At 54.7% G+C, this 13206-nt stretch overlaps 1 pseudogene; it reads right to left on the bottom strand.

Moving 5' to 3' along the window:
• Positions 1-548: 548 nt before the first annotated feature.
• Positions 549-2278, bottom strand: LOC144820803 (28S ribosomal RNA; annotated as a pseudogene).
• Between the last annotated feature and the right edge of the window lie 10928 nt (positions 2279-13206).

Raw genomic sequence — 13206 nt, forward strand, 5'->3', positions numbered from 1 at the left:
TCTGGTCACCCGGCCCGCAGGGCCATCTAGTTGCACAGCCAGGTGACCAGATGGCGAAGGACCACACAGCGCCCAGAGACAGTCATACCCAGGCGCCCTTGCAGTACGATGACGGAGAGGGAGGCCAGGTGCTCGGAGGCCACTGACCAGGAAGCTCCTTTCCTGGGGCTACTTGCCTCCTTGCTTGACTTGCGTTGGAGCAGGGAAAGGGGGCCCCAGCCTGCCGAACAATCTGGTCACCCTGCTGACCCACAAGGTATGATGGCCATCATGTGGACACCCCGGTGGGGCAGGGATGGCAGGGGGAGGCCCCCATGCCAGAGGGCACGTGGTAGAGGTGGCCTCCCACAGGCCTGCTTCACCCCCTCCACATCACTCCCGCCATCCCGGTGGCAGAGGGACCCACCCCTGGGTGTGGTGGAGGAGGGCGTCCACAAGCACCCGCGCACAGAAAGACAAAAGCTTGGCTCAGAGGATGACTTTCATTAGATCACAGCGAGGTAGCGGCTCTGCTACTTACGAAACCCTGACCCTGAATCAAGTTGTCTACAAATGATTTAGCACCGGGTGTCCCACGAACATCCGGTGCACTAAGGGTGATGGAGGCACCAGGCTTCCATGAGCACCGCAGCCGTCCTCCTACTTATCGCGGCTTAGCCCTTGCAGTGCTCAGTGCCGGCAACGGCCAGGTATGTGCCCGACGCTCCAGCGCCATCCATTTTCAGGGCTAGTACGTTCGGCAGTGAGTAAACTCCTTAATGGATTCTGACTTCCATGGCCACCGTCCTGCTGTCGATATCAACCAACACCTTTTCTGGGATCTGATGATTGTTGGCATTGGGCACCTTAACCCGGCATTTGGTTCATCCTGCAGCGCCAGCTCTGCTTACCAAAAGTGGCGCACTAGGCACTCGCATTCCATGCCCGGTTCCACGCCAGCGAGCCGGGCTTCTTACTCATTTAAAGTTTGAGAATAGGTTGAGATCATTTCGGCCCCAAGACCTCTAATCATTCACTTTATCAGATAAAACTGGGGGCCCGAGCGCCAGCTATCTTGAGGGAAACTTCGGAGGGAACCAGCTACTAGATGGTTCGATTAGTCTTTCACCCCTATACCCAGGTCGGACACCGATTTGCACGTCAGGACCAATACAGACCTCCACCAGAGTTTCCTCTGCCTTTGCCCTGCCCAGTAATAGTTCACAATCTTTCAGATCCTATCACACATGCTCATGCTCCTCCTCCCTGAAAGAGCAGATGAGGAGGGCCGGTGGTGCGCCCGCTGCTGGAAGCAGGGCAGGATCCCACCTCAGCCGGCGCGCGCCGGCCCTCACCTTCATTATGTCACAGGTTTTCGCTCGGACCTCCGACTCATGCATGTGTTAGACTCTTTGGTCCGTGTTTCAAGACCGGACATCGCCGCAGACCCCTGGTGCCCAGCATGGTCCTCCCCGCCCGGTGGCACAACACGGTCGAGGTGCACTGAGCACAGTCCACCCCAGTCTGCAGTCGTGCCGGGAGCAGGGGGCTCCGTCTCCCCTTTCCCACCCCGGCACACCCGAGGGGTGGCCAGGTGTGGGTGCCTGGGTGAGGGCACGGAGGCGATTGAATCTCCCTCAGTCCCACAGATATGGCAAATCAGCTGCTAGGGGGGCTGTAACACCCTCTGCCAGAGTGGATGGCCACCTGCCACCCAAAGCCTTCCGAGCCAACCTGTAGCCTGTTGCAGCGCACCGCCGCAGAGTAAATATGCCCTGCGGGGGCCAGGAAGGTCCCAGGCGCCGGTCCTGGTGGCAGGATCTGGAATTTCCGGGCTGTGTTGAATCCACTGGGCAGACTGAACTGACCCCACCCATTTACCTCTTAACGATTTCACGCCCTCGTGAACTCTCTCTTCAAAGTTCTTTTCAACTTTCCCTTACGGTACTTGTTTGCTATCGGTCTCACGCCCGTATTTAGCCTTAGATTGAGTTTACCACATGCTTTGGGCTTCATTCCCAAGCAACCTGACTCAGAGAAGACCTGATCCTGGCACGCAGGGGGCTGCTACCGGCCTAACACCATCTGTGGGGTGAGCCTCGATCAGAAGGAGTTGGGCTCCTTGAGCGACGCCGGGGAGTCGATCTTCTGTACACCATATTTCCCGCGGCTGCCGCCCGCCTGGGATTCGGCGCTGGGCTCTTCACTTGCCGTTACTGGGGGAATCCTGGTTAGTTTCTTTTCTTCTGCTTAGTAATATGCTTAAATTCAGTGGGTCGCCACGTCTGATCTGATGTCATCGTTGGAAAAAATGCCAAAGCGTCGGGGGGAACTGCCAGGGAAGGCCAGGCCCCTGCAGGAGCAGAGGCCTGGCATCCTGGCAGCATGTGCCCTCTTTCCCCGGATCAGATCTGGAGGGTGTTCTCCCTCCCCAGGAAGCCGTCCGTGGAGGTGGGTGCCTGAGGCACGTGCTTGCTGGCAGCCGGTGGGACATCTCATACAGCCATGTGTAGCACGTAGCCAGGATTGGTCTTGGTCTGAAAAAAGCACCCATCCGGGAGGTCAGCGCTCATCGGCATGTATTGGTTCTAGAATTACCACAGTTATCCAAGCAACAGATGGAGCGATCAAAGGAACCCTAACTGATTTATTGAGTCATTCGCAGTTACACCCAACCAACCGTGTTTACTTTTACGTGCATGGCTTAATCTTTGAGACAAGCATATGCTACTGGCAGGATCAACCAGGTAGCCGCACCGGCTGACGGGGTGGGTTCGGAGCCACGTGCCCGACTGACAACCTTTGCACACCCCTCCCTCTCGGGGGCCTGCTTGGGGAAGGAGCCTGCGCTCCTGGGCAGGAGGGCTCACTGGAGGGGTGGAGAGGTGTGATCGCATGGGCACCCGTGGGCCCAGCCGCCTCGCCCGGAAAGGAGAGGCAGGCTGAGGTGCAGCCTGAGCAAGATGCAGGGGAGCCGAAGCCTGGCGGCGACTTCACCTTTCAGAACGGTCATTCCAAGATGCTGCGGAAATACACTGGGCGGAGAGGGGTAACATTGTGGCGGCGGGCCTATGGACCTGCCGGGCGGCAGCATCCGAGGGCCTGGTGCCACCGACCTGTTCTGCTCGCGTCGGACCACTGGGGGGCACAAGCTGCCGGGGCTGCTCAGCCTTCGCTCTGATTGGTAGGGTGTAGAACCTCCTGCCAGGCGGCAGGCCCCTGAGTTTGATGGTCCATGTGTGGTGGAAGCTCTTTGCTTGAAACAACAGCTGAGGCTGGCCAAGCAATCCATCTCTAATCGGACCGAGAGTGCTCAATCAATTTGAGTACGGCCAGGCAGGCCGCCCTGCGTGGGGGATGCCAGCTTTGTGTACCTGCCTGCTCCCAGAGAGAGCAGGCTCGGAGGAAAGGCCCATTGGGAAGGGGCTGAGAGGCAGGCATGGACCCAGGCATCTAGGGGCCACAGCGGGCGGGCCCAGGTCCTGCCTTCCCCTGTCTCTGAATCGCCAAACCTCATGGAGGTCTGACAGACCCTATCCCTAGTAATCCGGAGGAAAATTACCCCCTCTCTTGTAATCCGTGCGCACCGAGTGATGCAGGGGACCCAAGGAGCTAATGTGCCCAACCTCCTGGAGCCCTCGCTGGCATCAGGGAGGCAACTCAGCCCTCATCTGGACTTCCAGGGAAGCCCGGCCATCTGGTCACCTCATTGACCGGATGGCAGAGGGGAAAGGTGCGACCAGATGGCCAGGCTCGAAGGATAGCCATCAGGTCACTCTGTGCCCTAACGAAAGGGTGAGCATGTGCCGAGCATGGGGGGCCAAAGGCCTGGGCCCCAGCTGGGCATCAGCCATGGGGCTACGAGGATGGTGAGCTGACAGGCCCTCCGACCCGGGGCCCGCAGACACCTTGACAAGCAGGTGAAGCGGGGGAGGTCTGCACAGGACCGACCGACCGCCGTCCTGGGCCCTTGGCATAGTGACAGCTGGGAGATGGGTTCCAGGCTGGTGCACCCGACCCGGGGCCCGGCAGGGCCCCTGGACCCATCCCGGGCTCCCAGAGGCACAGGAAAGTCTCCCTGGCCCACGGGACCCTGTCCCGTGCATTCTGCCATGCGGCAGGCCCGAGGACGAAGCCAAGGGTGGGGAGGCGACCCTCCCCAGGGGGCCCCGGACAGAACTCCTGAACCCAGCCAAGCATTGGGAGGCTCCCCGGGCATGACGGAATCCCGTCTCAGACCTTTGAAAGAGCGGCAGGCAAGGGGATGCGGTCCAGGACTGGAGCACCCGACCTCGGGCCTGGAGGGCCCCCGGACCCAGCCAGGGCTCCCAACCCAGAGGCACAAGGGGAAGCCTCCCCAGCCCTACGGGGCCCCGTTTCGGGCATCCTGTCATGCGGCAGGCCCAAGGACAGAGCATGATGTGGAGAGGCCTCACCTCAGGGGCCGCGGGCAGAGCTGCTGAAGCCAGCCAAGTGAGGGGGCTCCCCGGGCATGATGGAATCCCGTCTCGGGCTTTTGGCAGAGCAGTAAGCCAGAGGACGGGTCCCAGGGCTAGAGCGGCTGGCCCAGGGCTTGGTGGGGCCCCTGGACCCCATCGGAGTTCCCGAGTCCAGAGGTACAGGGGAAGCCTCCTGGACCCAGAGGTACAAGGAGACCCTCCCCAGGCCCAGCGGTACCCTGTCTTGGGCCCCGGCAGAGCAGCAGGTCAGGAGACTGAGCCTGGGGCCCCTGGACATTGTCAGGGCTCCCGGGAAGAGGTGAGAACTCCCTGGGCCTGCAGGCCCTCATCCTGGGCACCACCCACACCCTGGGCTGGGGGGCACCTTGGCCCGTCCCGTTGCCGGCTGAGGACCAATAGGCTAAGAGGGTTTTGGAGTACCCTGTCCCTAGTAATCTGGAGGAAGGGTACCCCCCTTTCTGGTAACCCATGTGCAACGCAAATCTGAGTGGTCCCAAGGTATGGACACACCCGACCTACTGGAGCCCTGGCTGGGATCGGGGAGGCAAATGCCCTCCTCGGGACTTCCAGGGCAGCCCGGCCATCTTGTCGCCCCATTGGAAAGCATTGCGCACGACCAGATGGCTGAGAGCAAAGGCCTGACTAAAAGGCTGGGCCCGAAGGACACCAAGCTGCCTACCCCGAGCCTTCACAGGAGCGCTCCCGACTGCCCTCGGAAGGCTTGAGGGCTTTGCGTCCTGGGGGCTCGGAGACCCCGGCTGGGCCTACGGCCCAAGGCTGCGGACGGGGGTCCCTGACCTACCTCCAACCAGGAGACCCCCAAGCACCTTGACAGGTGGGCAAAGCAGGAAGGAGGCCTGCCCGGGCCCGATGGACCCCGGTCCTGGGAGGCAGATCAAGGGGGATGGATCCCAGTCCCCGAAGCCCAGCCAGAGGTCTTGGGCCTGGACCCACAGGGGAGGCATCCTCAAGGCCCGCATACCAGGCGCCCTGCCACGCAGCAGACCTGAGGACAGAGCAGAGGGCACCCTCCACTCCAGGGCCACCAAGGGCCCCTCTCGGACCTCCTGAAACCAAACCGAGCTGGGGAACGCCTGACAGGCCCCGGGCCCAAGGTGGAGCAGAGGACGGAGCCCAGTGTAGGGAGTGCCCAGCCAGAGCCCAAGAGAGGACTGCCCAGGCCCAATGGAGCCCGTCCTGGGCATCTTGCCATGCGGAAGGCCGAAGGATGGATCCACGGGCAGGGGGAAAAGGTGGTGCCCTACCCCCAACCCATCTAGTCCCCGGCTGAGAACCTCCAACCCGGAAGCAGTTCCGGCATACCCTGTCCCTATTAACCCAGAGGAAAGCTACCATTATTTCTGGTAACCCGTGTGCACAGAGTGACCGAGGGGTCCCAGGGCACAGGGGTGCCCAACCTCCCGGAGCCCTGGCTGGGATCGGGCAGGCAGGCGAGCCCTCATCGGGACTTCCAGGCCGGCGCGGCCATCTGGTCATCTCATTGGAAAGCATTGCGCACAACCAGCTGGCCGAGGGGAAAGGCGCAACCAGATGCCAGGCGGCCAGGCCTGAAGGACGCCAATCTGCCCTCCCTGAGCCTTCACTGGAAGGATCCCTCCTGCCAATGCAGGGCTTGGGGGCTCTGCGTCCCGGGAGCTCGGACACCCCTGCCCAGGGCTGAGAATGGGGACCCCAGCGGTCCTCTGACCTGGGCCCATTGTGGAGCTTAATCCATCCCTGGACCTGCCCAGCGGTCCCCGACGAGGCTGCATGGAGAAGGCTTCCAGGGCCTGTGTCAGGCCACCTAGGGCCCCGGCCTAAGATCCTGAACCCAGTCAATTCTGAGGAAGGCTCTCCCGGGCCCAGGGTGTGTGACAGATCCCAGGGTGGGAGCACCCAGCCAGAGCTCTCAGGCACAGACGCCCAGGGGAGGACTACCCAGGACTGATGGAGCCTGTCACGGGTACTTTGCTGAGTGGCAGGCTGAAGTAGGGAGCCCCGGGCAGTGGGGGGTGTTGTCCAGGCCCAGCCCATCTGGTCCCTGGCTGAGAACCACCAGCCCGCGGTTTCGGCCTACCCCATCCCGAGTAATCTGGAGCAAAGCTACCCTTCTTTCTGCTAATCCAGTGTACACCGAGTGATGGAGGGGACCCAGGGCACAGGGGTTTCTGACCTCCTGGAGCCCTGGCTGTGATCGGGGAGGCAGGCGAGCCCTCATCGGGACTTCCAGCCCAGCCCAGCCATCTGGTCGCACTATTGGAAAGCTTTGCGCATGACCAGATGGCCGAAGGGAAAGGTGCAACCCGATGACCGGGCCCTACGGATGCCAATCTGCCCGCCCGAGCCTTTGTGGGAGGGCTCCTGCTTACCCTTTGGAGGGCTTTGGGGCTCTGCTTCCAGGGGGCTCATCAGAGCCCCTATATGGGTCTCTGGCACAGGTCTGCAAGGGGAGGATGACGGAACTCTGACCCGGGGCCCACAGGCACCTTGACATGCAGGTGAAGTGGGGGAGGCCTGCCCTGGTACCAATTGACCCCCATGATGGGCACCCAGACCCGCGACCTGAGGAAATGACTCTGAGTGGTCCAAAGTCGTCCATTTTCATTCAAAAAATGTTATTAACCGTGACCTGAGGAAAAGCCTCTGAGTTGTCCAAAATGCTCCATTTTCAAACAGTGCATATTTCAACTGATTCTGACTTTTGGATGTGGATCATAACTTTTGAAGCTAACATGAGCATGCCTATAGTCATTTTCATGCTTCTATCGAGCAAAAACACAAGATTTGGGGTAGGGGTAAACGTAAATTAAAATGATCGAATTGATCACTTTGAGGTCTTAAAACGTGTTTATCATTGCGGGAAGTGATATGAACTACATTTGAGGTAATTCATGTTCAAGCAAGAGAGTCCAATTTTTCATGCAAAACTTTCAATGACCAGCGACCTAAGGAAATGCCTCTGAGTGGTCTTAAATGGTCCATTTTCAAACATTGCCTATTTCATCTAATTCTAACATTTGGATGTAGATCATCTCTTTTGGAGCTAAAATGAGCATGTTTATAGTCATTTTCATGCTTCTAAGGCACAAAAACACAAGATTTGAATTAGGGGTAACAGTGTGTTAAAATGATCAAATTGCTCATTTTGAGGCCTTAAAACGTTTTTATTGCTAAGCGTAAAGTGATGTGAAATACATTTGGAGTTAATATCTGTTCAAGTGAGACAGTCCAATTTTTCATGAAAAACGTGCGACCCGCAAACTGACTAAATGCCTCTAAGAGGACCAAATGGTCTGTTTTCAAATATTGCATATTTCAATTAATTCTTGATTTTTGGTTGTGGATCATCACTTTTGAAGCTAAAAGGAGCATGTTTATAGTGATTATCATGTTTCTACGGCGCAAAAGCACAAGACTTGGTGTAGGGGTAAACGTGAGTCAAAATTACTGAATTGCACACTTTTCAGACCTTAAATCGTGTTTAGCGAGAAGTGATTGCATTTGGAGTTAATTCACGTCAAGCAAGAGCATCTGCTTTTTCATGCAAAACTATTGATGGCCCGCTACCTGAGGAAATGACTCTGAGAGGTCCAAAATGGCCCGGTTTCATGCAAAACTTTTGATGACCTGCGAGCTGAGGAAATGCTTCTGAGTGGTCCAAAATGCTTAGTTTCCAAACATTGCATATTTCAACTGACTTTGACTTTTGGATGTGGATCATCAATTTTGGTGCTAAAATTTGCAGGTTTATAGTCATTTCATGCATCTAGGGAGCAAAAACACAAGATTGGGGGTAGGTGTAAAAGTGATTTAAATGATCGAATTGTTCACTTTGTGGCTTTAAAACGTGTTTATTCACAGCGGAAAGTAATATGAATTACGTTAGAAGTTGATTCATGTTCAAGCGAGAGAGTCCGATTTTTCATGCAAAACTTTCAATGACCCACGACTTGAGGAAATGCCTCAAAGTGGTCTAAAATGCTCAAATTTTAAAGATTGTATATTTCAACTAATTCTGACTTTGGGATGTGGATCATCAAATTTTAAGCTAACATGACTATGTTTATAGTCCTTTTCCTGCTTCTAGGGAGCCAAAACACAAGATTTTGGGAGGGGTAAAAGTTAGGTAAAATGACCGAAATGCTCACTTTGAGGCCTTTAAACATGTTTATTCACTATGGGAAGTGATATGAACTACATTTGGAGGTAATTCATGTTCAACAAGAGAGTCCGATTTTTCATGCAAAACGATCTATGACCCGTGACCTGAGGAAAGCCTCTGAGTGGTCCAAAATGGTATGTTTCCAAACATTGCATATTTCAAATAATTGTTACTTCTGGATGTGGATCATCACTTTTGGAGCTAAAATGAGCATGTTTATAGTCATTTTAGTCATTTTCATGCTTCTAGGGAGCAAAAACCCTAGATTTGGGGTAGGGGTAAAAGTGAGTTAAAATGATTGAATTACTCACTTTGAGGCTTTAAAACGTGTTTATTCACTACAGGAAGTGATATAAACTACATTTGGAGTTAACTCATGCCCAATGAAGAGAGTCCAATTTTTCATGCAAAACGATCAATGATCTTTTGGATAGTAAGTTGACTAATCCCAGTGAACTTGCTCAGGAGGCGGACCGCTGGACTAGCACCAGGGTCCACATGGGGATTGTGGGTACCACAGCCAAAGGTGGGCAGAGTTCTCAGCAGAAGAGTGGGGGGGACAAAGGTAATCAAAAGGAGTTCTCTAACGGGCCCCAAAACAGTTAAGAGGGAAAGGAGTCCCAGCCCCCCCAGCCTAAGACGTCGCAGCCCCTTAAGGGCGGGCGTAACTGCCAGGGTCCCCCCAGGTGTTACCACTGTGGTGAGATGGGCCTCATTGACCCTAGGTGCCCTAAGAAATCCCAAGCACCCACTGGTGTTCAGACACCTGGTTTAGTGAGTGTAACTTTGGGAGAGGAATTCGTTTCCAGTGGGGAGGAGGAGCAAGCAGTGATGCCCCATGTCTCTTTAGGAGACAGAGAGATGGTCCAGGAGACCTACTTGCCTGAGAACACTAATAAATACGGGCAGTTGGTGACTATCAATGGGAGGAGGGTGGAGGCTCTGAGAGACACAGGAGCCAGCGTGACATCCGTGAGGTGTTAATGGGTGTCTGAAGAGCAGGTCATTCCCAATGCGCTTTACCCTGTAGTTGCCGCAGGCAACTCTGTGTGCCTCTGCAAAGTTGCGCAAGTTCCCTTTGAGTGTGGGGGGGGGTCTCAGGTTCCTTGAAGGTCATTGTTAGTCCATCTATGCCTGTAGACTGTCTGCTAGCAAATGACCTGGAGAGTTCCCCATGGAGGGAGATGGAATGCCAGGCTCATTTGGAGATGGTGGGTCTGCCTGAGTGGGTTTGTGTGACCACTCGGTCAATGGCAGCCAGTAGGGGTAACCAAGCGAACCTGGAGACCGAAACAGTGGCCCAGGTACATGCCAGTAAGAGGGAGGGCTTGGGGTGTGGGAAAACAGCCCCCACAATTCCCACGGTCCAGGAGGAGTCAGAACCAGAGGGGGATGCCCTGGAACCTACAGGGGAACAGATAGCCGAACTGGGAGACATTGCCAGGCAAGCCGCAAGAGAGGAGGGAAGTGTAAGGCTCCCCTCCAACCCTTTCCCATGGTGAGCACCCCTTTCAAACGGGTGAGCATCAACATTTTGGGGCCTCTGGAACCCAAGACAGTCTGAGGCAACAAGTTTATCTTGGTCTTGGTGGACCATGCTACCAGGTGCCCGGAAGCTGTCCCTCTCCGGACAATCACATCCACTGTGGTAGGCCATGCATTGATGGGGATCTTTTCACGTGTTGGGTTCCCCAGAGAGGTGGTCTCCGACCGGGGCACCAACTTCATCTTGAAGTACATGAAGTCTTTTTTGGAGAAGTGTGGGGTAACTTTCAAGTTTACCACTCCTTACCATCCTCAAGGGAATGGGTTGGTTGAGAGATTCAACAGAACCCTGAAAGGCATGATAAGGGGCCTTGCAGAGCCCATGAGATGGAAGCGGGATGTCTTCTTACCATGCCTGTTGTTTGCCTACAGGGAGGGGCCTCAGAAGTCCTTAGGGTTCAGTCCCTTTGAACTCCTGTATGGCCACCCTGTTAGAGGACCTCTCAGTCTGGTGAAGGAGGGTTGGGAGAAATCCCCTAGTAAGACCCCCCAGGATGTGTTCAGCTATGTGCTGGCCTTCCGCAACCAGACCTGGAATCTAGCCAGGAAGAAATGAAAAGATGGTGTGACCAGAATGCCACTCTGGTCGCATTTCAACCTGGGCAGAAGGTGTGGGTGATGGCGCCAGTTGAGCCTTGCGCACTCCACGACAAGTGGACTGGGCCATATGAGGTGTTGGAGCACAAGAGCGATGTAACCTATCTGGTTGACTTGCAGTCTCCCAGGAACACTTTGAGAGTCCTACATGTGAACTGCCTCAAACCACACTTCAAGAGGACTGATGTGACAATGCTTCTTGCTACAGATGATGGAATGGAGGAGGAAAGTGACCTTCTTCCTGCCCTCCTGTCAGCCAAGGAACAGGATGGGTCAGTGGATGGGGTAAACCTCTCTCCCACATTGACCCCAGAACAGCAGAGGGACTGTCGCCATGTGTTGAGTCAGTTCGCTTCCCTGTTCTCCCTGACACCAGGAGTCACCGATTGGTGTGTCCATGATGCGGACACTGGGGACAACCTACCTGTGAAGCACAAATTTTACAGGGTAGCTGAAGTCAGAGCCAGCTTCAAGGAAGAAGTTTCCAAGAAGTTGGACCTAGGGGTAATTGAGCCCTCAAGCAGGCCATGGGCTAGCCCTGTGGTCTTGGTACCAAACGATGCTGCATCTGGTGCCACTCCAGAACTCAGGTTTTGTGTGGACTACCGTGGGCTCAATGCGGTCACCAAAACTAACACACACCCCATCTCCAGAGCTGAGAAGCTTGTGGATTGGTTGGGTGCTGCCCATTACCTCAGTACGTTTGATTTAACATCTGGGTACTGGCAGATTGCCTTAACTGAAGGGGCCAAGGAGAGGTTAGTGTTTTTAATGCCAAAGGGGCACTTCCAGTTCTGTGTCATGCCCTTTAAGTTGAAAAATGCCCCTGCCACCTTCCATAAACTGGTCAACCGGGTACTGTCCGGGCTGGAGGAATTCAGTACCACATACTTATTTATTTATTTATTTATTTATTTGTAGAGCATGCTGTCACGTAACAGGCATCCTGGCCCATACCTGGATGAGATTGCTGTGTTCAGCTCCAGTTGGGTAGAACATTTGCAACACCTCTGCGAAGTGTTGAAGCCTCTGCAAAGAACAGGCCTCACTATCAAGGCCAGTAAGTGCCAGATAGGGAAGGGATCTGTGGAGTACTTGGGAACCAGGTAGGCAGCGGCCAGGTAGTGCCCCTCCAAGCAAAGTTTGATACCATTCTGGCTTGGTAGCCCCGCAAGACCCAGACAGAGGTGGAAGCCTTTTTAGGACTCACCGGGTATTACGGATGAATTTTCAAGGGGAATGGCACCATTGTTGCCCCCTTGACTGAGCTGACTTCAAGGAAGCAGCCCAGTGGTAGCACATGTACTAGAACATGTACTAGGTCATGTACTTTCACATGTCCTGATAGTGAAATACTGCCAATTTCGTTTTTCACTATTGAAAGGCTGTCTTTCCCGTAGGATAACATGGGGAATTCTGTGTAACATGTTTACCTGCATATCTTCCCATAACGGCAAGACAGACATAGGGAATTTGGTAACCCTGAACTCAGAATTTAATAACACATCTTTCAGTGAAGATGATTTTTAAATTCTAAGTCTGGAAATAGCACTTTTAGAAAGTGGCTATTTCCTTGTTCAGCCTTTCTGTGTGCCTCTGCCTGTTTGTGGATTCACTGTCTGGATTGTGAGTAACAGGGACTGGGGGTGGCTCCAGAAGACTGGGTGAGTCAGCACTAGGCTGAATAGACCCATCTGCATGTAGAGTGGTGGGGAGGAGTACACCTGGGTCTGAATAGGGCTGTGCCTGTCTTCCACAATGCTGGTTCCACCTCCCACGGTACATCTGATGGCCCTGGCCCACAAAGGAAGAAGATGTGTCTTGGCAAAATGCACCCAGAACTGGTTTGGACTGGGTCCAGGACCCCTCACACAGGAAGAACAAAGACTTTTGGGGCAAACAAGTAGAGCTGAGATCCCTGTAAAATTAGATTAGGAAACTTTGTGATCAAGGAGGAATCCCGGCCAAAGAAGAACAGCCAGGAAGACTGAGGAAATGTGCTGACATTGCTGAGTGTCTGGGAGCTGATCTGCAGTTGCTGTGATTGCTGAGGAAGAGGACTGTCTGCTGTGTGCTGTGTCCCCTTTACTTGAAGAGGGACTGTGCTCTGTGCTTTGCCCTCCTCTGAAGCCTACCTATCTCCAAGAGCCTGAGAAGAGCTGGCCTCCTGTTGGGAACTCAGGGATACAAATGTTCTCCAGAAAACATCCCTCAAGTTGCTGTGTGCTGTCTCTGCGCACATCCTGTGCCTTCGTGAAAGAATGATTCTGCCTGCTTGTGATATTTGACCTAGTGTGCTTGTCGGCACACAGTAGGGCTCTGCATGAGGTCTGTTGTGAAGAGGAAGGAAGTATTGTACCAGTTTCACTGCGGCCGGCCATGCGCCGCAAGTGCCTTGTGTATAATTTCCTGCCACTGGCCCGTGAGCCAGCCAGTCCTGCCGTCAATTTCAATGCCGCCGGC

Source organism: Lissotriton helveticus, chromosome 2_1 (genome assembly GCF_964261635.1).
Source record: "Lissotriton helveticus chromosome 2_1, aLisHel1.1, whole genome shotgun sequence".
In the NCBI taxonomy this organism is placed as follows: domain Eukaryota; kingdom Metazoa; phylum Chordata; class Amphibia; order Caudata; family Salamandridae; genus Lissotriton; species Lissotriton helveticus.